This window comes from Moschus berezovskii, chromosome 9, assembly GCF_049115385.1.
Source record: "Moschus berezovskii isolate FMDL1 chromosome 9, NW_MosBer_1.0, whole genome shotgun sequence".
In the NCBI taxonomy this organism is placed as follows: Eukaryota; Metazoa; Chordata; class Mammalia; order Artiodactyla; family Moschidae; genus Moschus; species Moschus berezovskii.
In genome coordinates, this window is record NC_142468.1 from 79,473,198 (window position 1) to 79,489,706 (window position 16,509).

Sequence of the window (16,509 nt, forward strand, 5' to 3'; positions counted from 1 at the left end):
AGATAATGATCATCATTTTCATTTATAAGGATGGCTCAGTTGGAAACAAAATGGCATTGACAAATACAGAGGAAGAGTTCCAGATGGGTGGTCAGGGCAGGAAGCGATGGGAGAGAACTTTAATTCATCTGCATTGAGCTTAACTGGTAAGACTTACAAGATATAGCATCTTATATATCCTATTACATAATTGGGTAAGAAGAACTCATAATAAAACAATGTCTTTTAGCTTAACATTAACACTTGGAAAATTCAGTGGTAGTCTTGTTGAATGAGACATATAATTGAGAAGAGTCTAGTTAGAATGTCCTTTGAAAAGGCCATCCTCTATGACACTATAAACAACAAATTCTTCAGGGTTGTATTGCTATTTAAGACACATTAAACAGAAAGAAGAATACTAGTCTGTTTCTGAGCAATAGTCTCATTCTACTGTCACATCCTTTCATCTAGAAATCCGGGGATCATCCTTGATTCTCTGTTTTCCCCAGTATTAATTGATTTAATATTTTGATAGTGAGAAGGAACTATGGTGATGGTTTAGTTGCTAAGTCGTGTCCTATGGACTACAGCCTGCCAGGCTCTTCTGTCAAGAAGGAACTATAATAACTCCCAAATGAAGCATCTTGCCATAATTTTCTTTACTCTGTGAATCAGGAGCCGACCTGGAAATGTTATCAGTTGTTGCTACACCAACCTTATAGTTCGGAACTGAAAAAATAACTACAGAATGTGCCTTGGGCCCAGCTTGGGTAAAGCGGACAAGGATCAGAAGCTCACCTATTACTTGCTCCCTTATGAAGCCCTTCTCTGCCTGAGGAAACACTGGGATGGTTAGAGTCCCCAAGAATTAGTGTAAGCTAGTTAGTATCCAATCATCCTCAAAATTTGAATCATTTCTCCAAGTACGTGATTTCCAAGGTAAATGGCCAGAGTTCCTAAAAGGAAGGCAAGACACACGATTGGGGAGAGGGCTTTTCTCGAGGATATTCAACTTCTCTCTCTCTCTCTTTTTAGTTTGTTTATCTGGCCGTGCTAGGTCTGTGTTGCTGCAGGCGGGCTTTCTTTATGGAGAACGGGGGCTCATCTCTAGCTGCGATGAGCAGGCTTCTCACTGTGGCAGCCTCTCTGGTGGCAGAGCACAGGCTCTAACATGAGACCTGCAGTCTGCATGTGGGCTCAGCACTTGTGGAGCACAGGCTTACTTGCTCCACAACACGTGGAATCTTCCCAGACCAGGGGTCGAATTGGTGTCTTCTGCATTGCAAGGAGGACTCTCAACCACTGGACCCCCGGGGAAGCCTGATAGTCAGCTTCTTATTCAGAACGCTCTAGGGCTGGGTACTGACAGGTCTGAAAGTGGAAGGCCATGACTGTGGGGTGGGAGCTCAGGTCAGACCTCTCCAGCCGTCACCAGACGTGCGGTCCATGGCTGTGCAAACCAATAGGCTCTTGGTGGATTGCTTACCAGTTTTACTCCTGTGGACCCCATGAGTGAACCACAACCAGAAATTTCTGCATAGTACACTCTATTCCAGGCCAAATTAACAAACCCACTCTGCTGCCTGTTACAATGAGCAGAACTATATTCTTTATGACACGCTGTCTTTTAGGGATCCTTCTGTTGGGGAAAGATCCCAACAGGGAGAAGGGAAAGGCTACCCACTCTAGTATTCTGGCCTGGAGGATTCCAAGGACTGTATAGTCCATGGGGTCACGAGGAGTCAGAAACGACTGAGCGACTTCCACTTTCAATTTGAGGACCTCTCTGAGCTCAGAGAACCCACTTTTTTTTTTTTTTTAAAGCTTTTACTACCAGACTTCCCAGCTTACTACAGACAGTAAAGCACATGTTAGAGCTCCACTGGTGGCTCAGACTGTAAAGAATCTGCCTGCCATATGGGAGACCTGGATTCAATCCCTGGGTTGAGAAGATCCCCTGGAGAAGGGAAGAGCAACCCACTGTGGCTCAGCTGGTAAAGAATCTGCCTGCTGCTGGGCATACACGTTGAGGAAACCAGAATTGAAAGAGACATGTGTACTCCAATGTTCATCGCAGCACTGTTTATAATAGCCAGGACATGGAAGCAACCTAGATGTCCATCTACAGATGAATGGATAAGAAAGCTGTGGTACATATACACAATGGAATATTAGTCAGCTATTAAAAAGAATGATTTGAATCAATTCTAATGTGGTGGATGAAACTGGAGCCTATTATACAGAGTGAAGTAAACCAGGAAGAAAAACACCAATACAGTATACTAACGCATATATATGGAATTTAGAAAGATGGTAATGATGACCCTATATGCGAGACAGCAAAAGAGACACAGGTGTAAAGAACAGACTTTTGGACTCTGTGGGGGAAGGCAAGGGTGGGATGATTTGGAGATTGGCATTGAAACATGTGTATTATCATATGTGAAACAGATCACCAGTCCAGGTTCGATGCATGAGGCAGGGTGCTCAGGGCTGGTGCACTGGGATGACACTGAGGGATGGGATGGGGAGGGAGGTGGGAGGGGGGTTCAGGATGGGGAACATGTGTATAGCTGTGGCTGATTCATGTATACACATGTATACCCATGGCAAAAACCACCACAATAGTGTAAAGTAAATGGCCTCCAATTAAAATAATCTTCTTTTAAGTATAAAAAAGGGTTGCAAAGAGTTGGACATGACTGAATGACTAACACTTTCACTTTTTAAAGCACATTTTCATGGTGGTGCTTTCCTCACCGATCTAACGCTCATGGCAAGATGGAGAGTCTTCAGGGCTGCCGTGGTGGTGAGAGGGTGGATGGAAGGGATGCTTATAACATTGAATCCAACATGGATGTCCTCTGAAGACTTTGAATTCATCCCTCCTCCTCGTGCAAAGGAACTTGCTCCCTTTTGGTATCGTTTAATGCAGCCAGTCATTCGCTGTAGGCTTCTATTTGCTAATCCAGTCAACACACTTTTAGAATCACAGGTGGTTTCCTAAGCCAGATCAGAGAATGGCAACACTTGCATCTAAATATAAGCTATCTGAAAATACCCCCTCTTCAACCGAGCACCTTCAAGATCCATTTTCATTAACATTACAAAAAGTGTTGGCGTGAATTAGTAAATTCCTGCAATTGCTTTTCCTGTAATCCTTGTTCTCTGTGCTCAGGTTCTGTTTCACTCTGAGTTTGAATTCCCATCATCAGTCAAACCATGTGCAGACTCGGGGCATGACTGTCAGCTTTCTTCTGCAAGGGAGGTGAGCTTTCCTAGCAAAGGCAAGGCGGGGCGAGTATCTCAGAAGATTTGAGGGCGGGAGGGGCGCATAGATTCTGCAAGTCCTCGATGTGTCCTAATAATCACTCTTCTAATTGTCGGGATCCTAGTTTTTCCTGATCTTTGTCCTAGTCATTTTACTTAAACATAGTGAAGGTGTGCATTTAATAACATAATAAGGCTGCCCTGGAATTTATCCCTAGGCTTGGTTTTCAGTGACCCCAGGTTCCATCAATCACTGGAAAGATCTGGGGTTTCATATTGTGCCTTGAGGAAAACTTTTGGCTTAGACGGTGAAGAGTCTGCCTGAGATGCGGGAAACCTGGGTTCTATCCCTGGGTCAGGAAGATCCCCTGGAGCAGGGCATGGCAACCCACTCCAGTGTTCTTGCCTGGAAAATCCCATGGATGGAGGAGCCGGGCAGGCTGCAGTCCATGGGGTCACAAAGACTCAGACACAACTTCACTTTTAAGATTTGAGAGTGCTATTGAGAACAATTCTCTTGCCTAGTACCCCAGAGTGAACACAGATAGGAGATTACCTGTCTCACCACTGGATACCTTGGGGTGTTGGCCTCCCAGCCTGGAATCTGAACTTTTGTTACTGCCTCAGTTTGATTTTGTTAGGGAATATGCATGCAAGTAAGCTTCCCTGGTGGCTCAGAGGGTAAAGCGTCTGTCTGCAATGCAAGAGACCCGGGTTCGATCCCTGGGTCGCGAAGATCCCCTGGAGAAGGAAATGGCAACACACTCCAGTACTCTTGCCTGGAAAATCCCATGGACAGAGAAACCTGGTAGGCTACAGTCCATGGGGTCGCAAAGAGTTGGACACAACTGAGCAACTTCACTTTTACTTTTATACTGTAATAATCATTTGGGTTGGTGGGGGGCTTGTGATTTTTAAAAAGTTGAACAGAGTGCTATGTTACTGGGCATTATGATATTTATGCTGATTACACATAAGTTCTTGGACTTGTCTGTAAAGTCCTGACAAAATATAATAGGCCATCCCTTCAGAGAACATGGCTCATTGGATAGTGTGACACCGTGTGCTCAGAATTTCATCTAATAAATGACCATCTTCAACCCACTTTAAAACATGACACACATAAGTTAAAAAAAACTGATAATTAGTGGCTCATTTTGTTACTTTTAGCTTTGGGGCTTCCCTCATAGCTCAGTCAGTAAAGAATCTGCCTGCAATGCAGGAGACCTGGGTTCGATTCTTGGGTCAGGAGGATCCCCTGGAGAAGGAAATGGCAACCCACTCTAGTATTCTTGCCTGGAAAATCCCATGGACAGAGGAGCCTGGCAGGTTACAGTCCAGGGGTCGCAAAAGTTGGACACTACTTAGCGACTAAACAACCACCACCACCACCAATGATAGTTTATTAAATTTCTATGACTTGTGTCATGTAGAGTCTGATCTCCATTAAGAAAAGGCACCCAGGAATTACAAAATGTATGCCAGATAACCACCTTCAGAATATAAATATGATAAGACAACTGTACACTGACTTTCATGAAGAAATAAAATGTTTGTTGGCCATGCCCAGATGGCAGGCATTGGCTGTCTGCCCAATATATAAATTTTTTACCATACAACTGGTTAGGCAAGAAGAAGAAAAATATCCACCAGTAATCTGACAAACATTAGATAGAATACTGAGTGTTTATATTTCATCTTTTAGGTATTTACTTAAATCAGATGGTGAATAGAGCAAACTTTAGTTTTAAGACTTGTGATTTTACTTGTGCTGAAAATTACCCATTCTTGGTTCCTCGCTCACTGGTTACATGTGATGAAGTAGTTAATCTGGAGGGTGGGTGAAATCACTGAGCTTTCCTAATGTTAAACGATAATAAGTTTTTTTTAGTTTTAATATTTTCCAGACTTCAGACTTTTGGTATTCGGTTGTAGCTGATTACCAATGCTGTGGCGGTTTAGGTGAGCAGCGATGGGGCTCAGCCAGGCATATGCCTGTGTCCACTCTTCACCATATGCTCCTCCTACCCAGGCTGGTGCAGACAGTGAGCAGAGTTCCACGTGCTGTACAGTAGGTCCTTGTTGGTTATCCGTTTTAATTATGATAGTGTGTACACGATCTTCCCAAAGTCCCTAACTCTCCCTTCCCTCCAGTAACCACAAGTTCGCTTTCTGAGTCTGTGAGTCTCTTTGTTTTTTAAGTAAGTTCATTTGTACCACTTCTTTTTAGATTCCACATAGAAGGGACGCCATACAATATTCCTCCTTCTCCGTCTCCCTTACTTCACTCAGTATAATCTCTGGGTCCACCTATGTTGCTGTAAAAGGCATTATTTTATTCTTTTTAATGGCTGAGTAATAATGAGTCTTGATGAACGTGAAAGAGGAGAGTGAAAAGTTTGGCTTGAAGCTCAACATTCAAAACACAAAGATCATGGCATCTGGTCCCATCACTTCATGGGAAATAGATGGATAAACAGTGGAAACAGTGTCAGACTTTATTTTTTGGGGCTCCAAAATCACTGCAGATGCTGATTGCAGCTATGAAATTAAAAGATGCTTACTCCTTGGAAGGAAAGTTATGACCAACCTTGATAGTATATTAAAAAGCAGAGACATTACTTTGCCAACAAAGGTCCGTCTAGTCAAGGCTATGGTTTTTCCAGTGGTCATGTATGGATGTGAGAGTTGGACTGTAAAGAAAGCTGATCGCTGAAGAATTGATGCTTTTGAATTGTGGTGTTGGAGAAGACTCTTGAGAGTCCCTTGGACTGCAAGGAGATCCAACCAGTCCATTCTAAAGGAGATCGATCCTGGGTGTTCATTGGAAGGACTGATGCTAAAGCTGAAACTTCAATACTTTGGCCACCTCATGTGAAGAGTTGACTCACTGGAAAAGACTCTGATGCTGGGAGGGATTGGGGGCGGGAGGAGACGGGGACGACGGAGAATGAGATGGCTGGATGGCATCACCGACTCTGTGGACAGGAGTTTGAGTGAACTCCGGGAGTTGGTGATGGACAGGGAGGCCTGGCGTGCTGTGATTCATGGGGTCGCGGAGAGTCGGACACGACTGAGCGACTGAACTGAACTGAACTGAATATCCTATTGGATATACATATACAATATATTGTATATACACTATATATACTATGTATATATTCAGTTGTATATAGACATACACTGTCCCATTGTGTGTATATATGCACACCACATCTTCTTTACGCACTCTCTGTTGATGGACACGTAGATTGCGTCCACACCTCGGCTATTGTAAACAGTGTGTAATGAACACTAGGGTGCCTGCATCCTTCTGGATCATGCATTTCTTTCTCCAAATACATGTCTAGGAGTGAGACTGCAGGGTCACATGGTAGCTCTGTTTTTAGTTTAAGGATCATCCATATTGTTCTCCATAGTGGCCATACCAATTTATATTCCCATCAACAGTGTAGGAGGGTTCCCAACAATAAGTTTTAAATGTCTTTTAAAACATGCAGGGATGCAGTTTCTGAGTTAGGCTGTGTTATACATATGTATATACTTGGTTTGAAGATTCACTTCAGAGACAGGACAAGGGGAAAAAAAAGAATAAGATAGTGAGACAAAGGTGAAGATGAAAGAGAAAAGATTAGGGTGTAGATAATAATCTCACATGAGCTTTCATACTACACAGGAAGAAAAGATAATACATTGTTTTTATGTCACTCTGGTCTATATTGTCTGTACTTGCTATTATATAATATTATGTTTTCCCTAAGCCCACACATCAGAGAAGGCAATGGCAAGCCACTCCAGTACTATTGTCTAGAAAATCCCATGGATGGAGGAGCCTGGTAGGCTGCAGTCCGTGGGGTCGCTAAGGGTCGGACACGACTGAGCGACTTCACTTTCACACATTGGAGAAGGAAATGGCATCCCACTCCAGTGTTCTTGCCTGGAGAATCCCAGGGACGGGGGAGCCTGGTGGGCTTCCGTCTATGGGGTCACACAGAGTCGGACATGACTGAAGTGACTTAGCAGCAGCAGCAAGCCCACACATAATAATGGTTTTTATGGATATACTTTTATGAATAAGTATAATTTATACTTTTCTGAATAAGTATAAAGCCCACTTTATACTTACTTAGAAAAGAAACTATGTCTCCAAGAACTAAATGCAAGAATAAACACTACAGTAGGTAGACTAGCTCAGGGGGCGGAAACCAAAACTTCAGGGTAACTGTGGTTACAGTGTGAAGTCCTGTGACAAAATGTGACAAGGAGCTGCAACAGAGAACTCTGACTCTTTGGAGAAGGTGGTATGGCAAATGAAGTTTGGGTATGAGATGCAAACCAAAGGATATGGATGAGGGGCTGCCATGAAGTGACAGACTAAACTCCTGTGCCGCACCTCAATGCGGTCCTCCTCCCCGCAAAACTGCAGCCTAAAGAATGAATGCTTCAAAGTGCAAAATACTCTGGGGCTTCTTCTTCGTGAACACCCTATTTTTTTTTTTTAATTTATTGGCATGGAAAAATTTTAGATTTAAGAAAGGAGATGATTTTTTAAGAAATGACCAAATATCACTGGAATGTGGGGAATGTAGCTGGGTAGTGCTATTTTTTCAGAGGAAGAAGTGAAAAAAGAAAGGAGATAACAGAATAATGAAGATTATTTTCTTGCATATCTTTGATAATTTAAAGTAATTATATTTACAATTTATATATGCATGCGTCTATGTGTACTGCACATCTACTCAAAAATCTATATTCATATAACATAACCAAGTTGTTCTGAAAGCAAGAAATGTAACTCATTTCAATTTGGACTACAGGTTTTATGAGATGGATTCATACAGAATATGTTCATAGCATCCATGTCAACTCTGTGGATGGGTAAAAATCACAGGGAAATGGAACACAGGGAGAAAGTATGAAACCTTGTGAGAACCATAACTAACGGTAGCTTTAACTGCAGTCAAAACAGTAACCTTTTTAAAAAGGAGCTGACACAAATCAGCTCTTAATATACCATACATAAAGTCAGTCAGTGGAGCTGCCATTAGAACAATTACTGTGTGTAAAACACTATTAATTACTTTACACATGGTGTCTTGTTTCTTAGGACAGTCTTATTACATGGGCGTTACCATGACTGACTTTAAATGAAGAGAGGTCTAGAGAGGTTTAACTAAGCTTATGGGGAAACAGTGGAAACAGTGTCAGACTTTATTTTTGGGGGCTCCAAAATCACTGCAGATGCTGATTGCAGCCATGAAATTAAAAGGTGCTTACTCCTTGGAAGATAAGTTATGACCAACCTAGACAGCATATTAAAAAGCAGAGACATTGCTTTGCCAACAAAGGTCCGTCTAGTCAAGGCTATGGTTTTTCCAGTGGTCATGTATGGATGTGAGAGTTGGACTATGAAGAAAGCTGATCGCCGAAGAATTGATGCTTTTGAACTGTGGTGTTGGAGAAGACTCTTGAGAGTCCCTTGGACTGCAAGGACATCCAACCAGTCCATTCTAAAGGAGATCAGTCCTGGGTGTTCATTGGAAGGACTGATGCTGAAGCTGAAACTCCAGTACTTTAGCCACCTCATGTGACGAATTGACTCACTGGAAAAGACTCTGATGCTGGGAGGGATTGGGGGCAGGAGGAGAAGGGGTTGACAGAGAATGAGATGGCTGGATGGCATCACCGACTCTATGGACATGAGTTTGAGTGAACTCCGGGGGTTTGTGATGGACAGAGAGTCCTGGCATGTTGCGATTCATGGGGTCGCAAAGAGTTGGACACGACTGAGCGACTAAAATGAACTAAGCTTACACAGCTAATTAGTGGCAAAGCCATTTTATTGAAACCTTGCCTGTCCAACACCAGATTCTGAACTCTAATCCTTTAAATCTTTTAAAAATATTTTTGCAAAAAGTAAACAAGAAGGTAAACAAAAGTAAGCAAATCGATGTGGTCTGATTGCATCGAAACAAATTACTCTAAAGTCTGTCCTTGGAGCAAGAGCACACGTGACTCTTACTGACTTACACACACACACACCCCTCATCCAGCTGAATGAATACTCTCTCTCTGACCTTAATCAGTTATCTTCTTTTCCTTCCCTCTCTCACCGTCGCCCTTCCATCAGACTGCCTCAGCCTAACTGTTACCACCCATTTCACCTGAATCCCTCCCTTACTTCTTTTTTTCCCCAAGCAGAGACCTTGGTTGTAGGGGTAAGAGGAAGAGGTCCCCACACCCAGCCCTAGGCCACGGATCCACTTAGCTGTGTCTTAGTCATGTTTTCCAGAAGCCTCTGTGCCCCAGTCACAAAGCCCTTTAGGAGTGCCCACAGTAACCTCAGTGTCATTACCCTCTAAATGGTTCCCTCTTCCTTTAGGCTCTAGGAGGCATATCTTCACATCCGTTTTCTTTCTTTCTTTGTTTTTTTTAAGACGCTTACTTTTAGCTGTGCTGGGTCTTCGTTGCTGCGTTAAGGGCTTTCTCCTTCTCATCGTGGTGGCGGCTCTATGGCGGGTGGGCTTCAGGACTTGTGGTGTGCGGGCTCAGTAGCTGCGGCCTGCGGGCTCGAGAGACTAGGCTCAATAATTGTGGCACGTGGCCTTAGTTACTTAGAGGCACGTTGGATCTTCCTGGGCCAGGGATCAATCCTGTGTCCACTGCATTGGCAGGCAGATTCTTAACTACTGCAGCACCAGGGAAGCCCCTGTTTTCTTTCTTAATGAGGTTAGGAGGGAACACATGGCTAGGGGTGCAGAAGGAAACCTTTGCTACATTTAGATGGTTTCTAGAGTGTGTTACACTCCTAGACAGAAATTAGCCTGTTAAAATACTATTCAGTATACAGTGCTGTATGTCAACCATATCTAGATAAAACTGGAATAAACAAAGTATTCAGTTAAGAGGGACTGCTGGTCTGATACTGCCCGCCCTGGGCACCAAGTGCTGGCCGTTTCAGGCAGGAGGCCTGTGGCTGTCTATATTCCATGGTGCTCCAGAGAGGAGTGAGGTGGGGGGCTAGGGGCTGACTCAATTCCAGCTTTCATTAAAGTACCAACAGGATTTGTGAGAAATGGCTGAATCTACACTATGAGGTAAGAACCAGTTTAACCACAATTACATGTAATAAACAAATGGTACACACTATTCCTAATATTAATTTCCAATTTCTTTTTCAATAAAGAATTGCTTTAAAATGCCATTGGCTAAGAACAGCCAAAAATAGTCTCTAGTCTACTCTGGTCTGAATGTCTCTTCTTTAATATGTTGTCCAAATTCTCCTCTTCTTTCATTTAAATTATTATTATTTTTTTTATGACAGTCTGGCTGTTCCTGTCCACTACTCGGATTTCACGTCTTTCTGTTTCAGGGCCTTTGTTACTAATCGGTAAACTATCTCTATATGCAATTGCTTAAAGTTTAGATTTAAACAACAGTGTCATTATCATAGAATTACCAACATTTGTTTTTAATATGCTCACAAAGATGCCTGGCACTGAACACTTTTTCCTCCAGGAATAATGTCAGGCAACGAACAAGCTTACTGAAATGAAACATACTAAGTACAAAACATTTAGGTATTTACTTCTTTTCTCCCGCTTTCAAGAGTATTTTTTAGTGACTGTGTTCATGGAATCTTTCTGAAAGATTCCATTTCACTTTCACTGAAATAATTCTCTTTCTTTTTGCCCACATAATTCATTGGCAAATATAATAAATTGAAATACGGAAATAGAGTGACAAATACAACTGGTGTAAATAGGTGTGGGAACCAACTCAGCAGTTTCTCGGTAAGGTGACAGCTCAGCTGGTGAGGAGTTGCCCTGTGCATGGGAGCAGAGCTGTGCAAAGTTGAGTGTGCTCCCAAATCAATGGTGAGACACAGATAGGACCCAGAACATGACACAAGTGAACTCATCCAGAAACAGAAGCCGGCTCATAGACACGAAGAGCAGACCTGGAGGTGCCAAGTGGAGGATGGCTGGGGGAGGGACAGACGAGGAGCTTGGGGCGAGAAGGTGCAAACTAGTTTATGTAGGTTGGGTAAACAACAAGGTCTGACTGTGTAACACAGGGAACTGCATTCAATATCCTGTAATAAACCATAAAGGAAAAAAAATCAATGAAGATAATGAAAATCTGAAAAGATGGTTAACGCTAAAATGATTATGTAAAAATTTAATTATTTTTCAATTGGTTAAACAATAAATGTCCATTGCTGTAAGGGAGGCCTGGACATCTCTTAATTGGCTTAATTTATTAAACTTTCTATCTTTTTTTCAAAAATATTGCCTAAGCTGATAGGCTAAAGGAAAACTTTCCAAAATAAAATCTTCATATATATATATATAAAACAGGTTGCAGAACTTTATCTGGTAGGATCTTGCATTTCTAACAAGTTATCAGAAGATGCTGACACTTCTTGTCTGGGGTAGGGGGCAGAATTTGAGAACAACTGATGCAGGAAACAGTTTGGACATTTAAAGTGATTGTAAGCGTCAAATAGCCCCGTAGGCTAATGAGATGAAGTCTGACTGACAGCGCTCCCTGTACTTGTCCATCAGGCCCTCAAACCGCTTATCCAGGTGTTCTGCGTTTAACTGCAGAGGCTCAGTCACCCTGGGCTCTGGTCCTGGCTTTGTAAATGTATGATTTGAGATGTTCACTTAACTTCAACAATCTCCGATTTACTCATCTGTAGAAATGGTTATCGGAGAAGGCAATGGCAACCCACTCCAGTACTTTGCCTGGAAAATCCCATGGACGGAGAAGCCTGGTGGGCTGCCATCTATGGGGTCTCACAGAGTCGGACACGACTGAAGCGACTTAGCAGCAGCAGCAGAAATGGATATACTCATCTTTTTGTAGTGACAAAGGATTACTCATTGCACAGCAAGCAGCATGAACATCAACATGTTTGTGTTGGTGGCTTTGGCTGCCAAGTCCCATGGAGGTGATACAAAAAAATGGGCCAGACAGATGCTATGCACATCGTGGATTTGTGTGGCAGCTGAGGAACACTGAGCTTGGAGAATCCACTGCTTTTATAGCGAGCACTCAACGAGACTGCTCTTGAGCTAGAAGATATTAATTTATTCCTTGAGTTTACCAGCTATATAAAAGTAATCCTGAGAAATAGCCTCAGTAAAACAGGAGCCAGGATCTTGCAGTCCTAGAACACACAGCAAGAGGAGTACAAGAGGCTCAGGCAGGACTGCATTGCCCTGCACTACGCTCTTGTACAGTGTGCAGAACTGCTTTATCCAAGCATATTCACATTTTACTACTTGATACACATTGCCAAATTGCCCTTCAGAAGACCTGTACCAGATTACATTCCCACCAAGACTGCACAAGAGGGCCCTTTTCTCCACATTCTCACTGACACTGGATATTACCAACTTTTTTTTTTTAATTGAATTATAGTTGATTTACAATATTGTGTTAGTTTCAAATACAGCAAAGTGATTCAGCCCTGTGGCTCAGCAGTCAAGAATCCACCTGCAATGCAGGAGACATGGTTCAATCCCTGGGTTGGGAAGATCCCCTGAAGGAAGGCATGGCAACCCACTCCAGTATTTTTGCCTGGTGAATCCCATGGACAGAGGAGCCTGGCGGGCTACAGTCCACAGGGTCGCCAGGAGTCACGACTGAAGCAACTGGATTCTTTTCCATTCAGATTCAGATTCTTTTCCATTCTAGATTATTACAATATAGTGAGTATAGTTCCCTATGCTCTATAGTTGGTCCTTGTTAGTTATATTGTATATTTTACATATAGTAGTATATACCTGTCAATCCCATACTCCTAATTTACCCCTCCCTGCTTCCTCTTTGGTAAACATCAATTGTTTTTCCTTTGTGAATGCATTTCTGTTTTGTAAAGAAGTTCATTTATGTTATTTTTTAGATCCCACATATAAGTTGGTATTATATAATACTTGTCTGTCACTTTCTGACTTACTTCACTTAGTATGATAATCTCTAGTCCATCCATGTTGCTGCATACAAATGGCATTATTTTACTCTTTTTGTGGCTGAGCAATATTCTGCTATACATATGTCCCATACCTTCCTTAGCCATTCGTCTGTCAATGGACATTTGGGTTGCTTCCATGTCTTGGTTATTGTAAATACTGCTGCTCTGGACACTGAAATGCATATATCTTTCCAAATTAGAGTTTTCGTCTTTTCTGGGAATATGCCCAGGAGTAGTATTGCCAGATCAATGGTAACTTTTTTAAAGGATTAAAAGAATTTCCAGACTGTTTCCCACAGTGGCTGCACAAATTTACATTTCCACAAACAGCATTGGAGGGTTCCCTTTTCTCCATATCCTTTCCAGCATTTATTATTTGCAGATTTTTTGATGATGGCCATTCTGACCAGTATGAGGTGATACCTCATTGAAGTTTTGATTTGCATTTCTCTATTAATTAGCAGTGTTGAGCATCTTTTTATGTACCTGTTGGCCATCTATATGTCTCCTTTGGAGAAAGGCCTGTTTAGGTATTCTGCCCATTTTTTTTTGATTGGGTTGCTTGAGTTTTTTGCTGTTGCTGTTGTTGTTGTTATAGAGTTGTATGAGCTATTCATGTATTTTGAAAATTAAGCCTTTGTCAGTTTTATCATTTTACTCTTTGCTAGCTCTATTTATAAAAGGCAAATTGTCATTTCATTTGTGTCTCTTTGATCAATGGTGAGGTTGACCATCTTTTCATACTTATTCACTGTTTGTATCTCTTCTGCTGTAAAAAGCATGCGCTTGTAGTCTCAAGAGCAGTTGGCTTGGTTCTTCTCAGGCCCAGGAAGAATGCATCCTGAGCATCAGTTTTAAGCACTGAGTGTCTGAATCCACCTGCCAATGCAGGAGATGCAGTCTCAATCCCTGGGTCAGGAAGATCCCTTAGAGAAGGAAATGGCAACCCACTCTACTGTTCTTGCCTAGACAGTCCCAAGGACAGAGGAGCCTGGTGGGCTATAGTCCACTGGGTCACAAGAGTCGGGCACGTCTTAGTGACTCAACAATGTAAACCTCCCTTCAGAGCTGCCATGGGCCGCATCTCTTGCTCTAAGTCCTTATTTTCCTATCGGGAAATTCTCTAAACTAGATTCTGGTGACTGCCCCCTCTCCTTGCCTCTTCATTGATGCTGCTGTTCATAGTACCAGAATATTGCACTATTCTTTGTGGTTTGCCTTACTCTGCCCGCGCTTTTATAAACTGTCCTTTTGTAAAACTCTTTCAAAATTATCCAGTTTCAATGCACTATTTCCTGCTGAGACTCTGATTGGCACAGTAATTGGTATATAACCCAGAAAACAAATCAGAATCTTTAAAATGGCATCAGATTAGAACTGTCTGCAATATTTAAAGAGTACAGGAGAAATGGGGCTGTGGGTAATCCTTGACAAATAATAGTATCATGATTACTCAAACTGTCCCTGTTGATGACATGGAAGGGCGAAATACTGGGGGATCAAATAGCTGTGGAACTTGATTTCTGTGACAACAATGGTGATTTGAGGGATTATGTGTCCTCTGGGTTATTCTGACCTGCCTGGACCGCAGAAGTAAGGAAAAAGAGAAGTGAAATAACTGAATCAGAACTCAGGTTATGTCAGAAAATCTTGATAGCAGCTTTAAAGAGTATCTTATCTCCTACAGTTGAAAAAGATGAGTCTGAGGACCAAGCTTAGAGTCTGACTAAAACAGTTGCAGCACCAGTTAAATTGTCAAAACCATAAAGCCTGTTACATTAAAATAGGGAAACTTACAGAAAAACTAGTGGGACCCTGACCACTGAGTCCTAGTATGGAGACACACTCTACAGCAAAGAAGCTACGACGATGAGTTTACCCTGCTGTAATTCATTGATCCTGCTACGCGCCCCATCTTTAATTTAGCCACTGGATTGCTAGCAAAGCAGAAAAGCTTACTGAAGACACAGTTTTGGCCAAAGCACCCTCAAGGTTAGGACACTCTCTTACAGGATATGGCACATGCCTTGAATAAACAGCCAATATATGGTGCATCTTCTTCCACAGTTAGATTGCATGAATCTGGGGACAAATGACATGTAGCCTGTGCAAAAATTCATCATATACTGGACCACAAAGCAGGGCTTAATAAATTCTTAAGAACTAATATCTTACAACTTTTTTCCCCAAAAAGAGTGCAGCAAAGATAGTAATAATAAAAAGAGAGAAGAAACCCTTATATGTTTTGGAATTTCTTGATGCACACTAGTAAAAATTCAAGGGTGCCATAAGGCAAGAAGAAATAAAAGGCATAGAGTTTTTAAAGGAAGTAATAAAAGTGTCACTATTTTACACATGAGTGTGTATGGAGAAAATCCAAACTATCCCCCACTACACCAACAACTTATTTAAATTCATATGTGAACTTAGTAAGGTTACTGGATGTAAGGTCAATATGCAAAAATCAATTGTATTTCTATGTAATATTAACAATGAAGATCAGAATATAAAATCTTTTAAATATTATTTTTCATAGGTAAAAAAATCAAACATCCAGAAATTAATTCTGGAAATAAAACATCAATGAGTAATTTAAAGCAGGCCTAAATAAATAGACAGATATGCCACTTTCATGAAATAGAAGACTGAATATTGATTAAATATTAGTTCTATCCAAATTGATCTATAGATTCCATACAATCTCAGTCAAATCCCAACAGACGTTTGTTTGTGGAAATTGACAAGCTGATTTAAAAATTCATATGGTAATGCAAAGAATCTAGAACCACCAAATCAATCTTGCAGAAGAAAAATTTGAAGATTTAGATGAGAAGATTTCAATACTTACCACATAGCATATTAAATAAGACAATGTGCTTTAGGCACATGGATAGTCAATTAAAATAATGGAAACAAAATAAGAGTCTAGAACAGACTCACAGAAAAATACCACTGCCATTCTTTGGTGGTGGGAGAAGGTTATCTTTTCAATATTCTTTTCAGTAAGTGGTGTTGGATAAGTTAGCTAACCACATGGAAAAGAAAATGAACTTTGATTCCGATATAACACCATACACAAAAATTAAAATGAAATGGGTAATAAACTTCAACATGAAAGGCAAAACAATGAAGCTTTTAGAAGAAAAGATCTTGATGACCTTGGAGTGGGCAAAGATTTCCTAAATAGAACACAGTAAGCACTATCATTGAAAGAAAAGAAATATATTTCATAGAGTTACAAACAAATTCATCAAAAGGTATCATTTAGAGAATGA

At 41.4% G+C, this 16,509-nt stretch overlaps 1 long non-coding RNA gene across 2 annotated transcripts in view; it reads right to left on the bottom strand.

Annotated features, from left to right (window-relative positions):
- LOC129563591 (uncharacterized) overlaps positions 1 to 16,509 on the bottom strand; it is a 78,664-nt gene that overhangs the window by 8,455 nt on the left and 53,700 nt on the right. For both annotated transcript variants that reach the window (XR_016038256.1, XR_016038257.1), the window contains exon 3: positions 9,698 to 9,814. This is a non-coding gene — a long non-coding RNA (uncharacterized LOC129563591). The remainder of the gene's footprint in view (positions 1 to 9,697; positions 9,815 to 16,509) is intronic.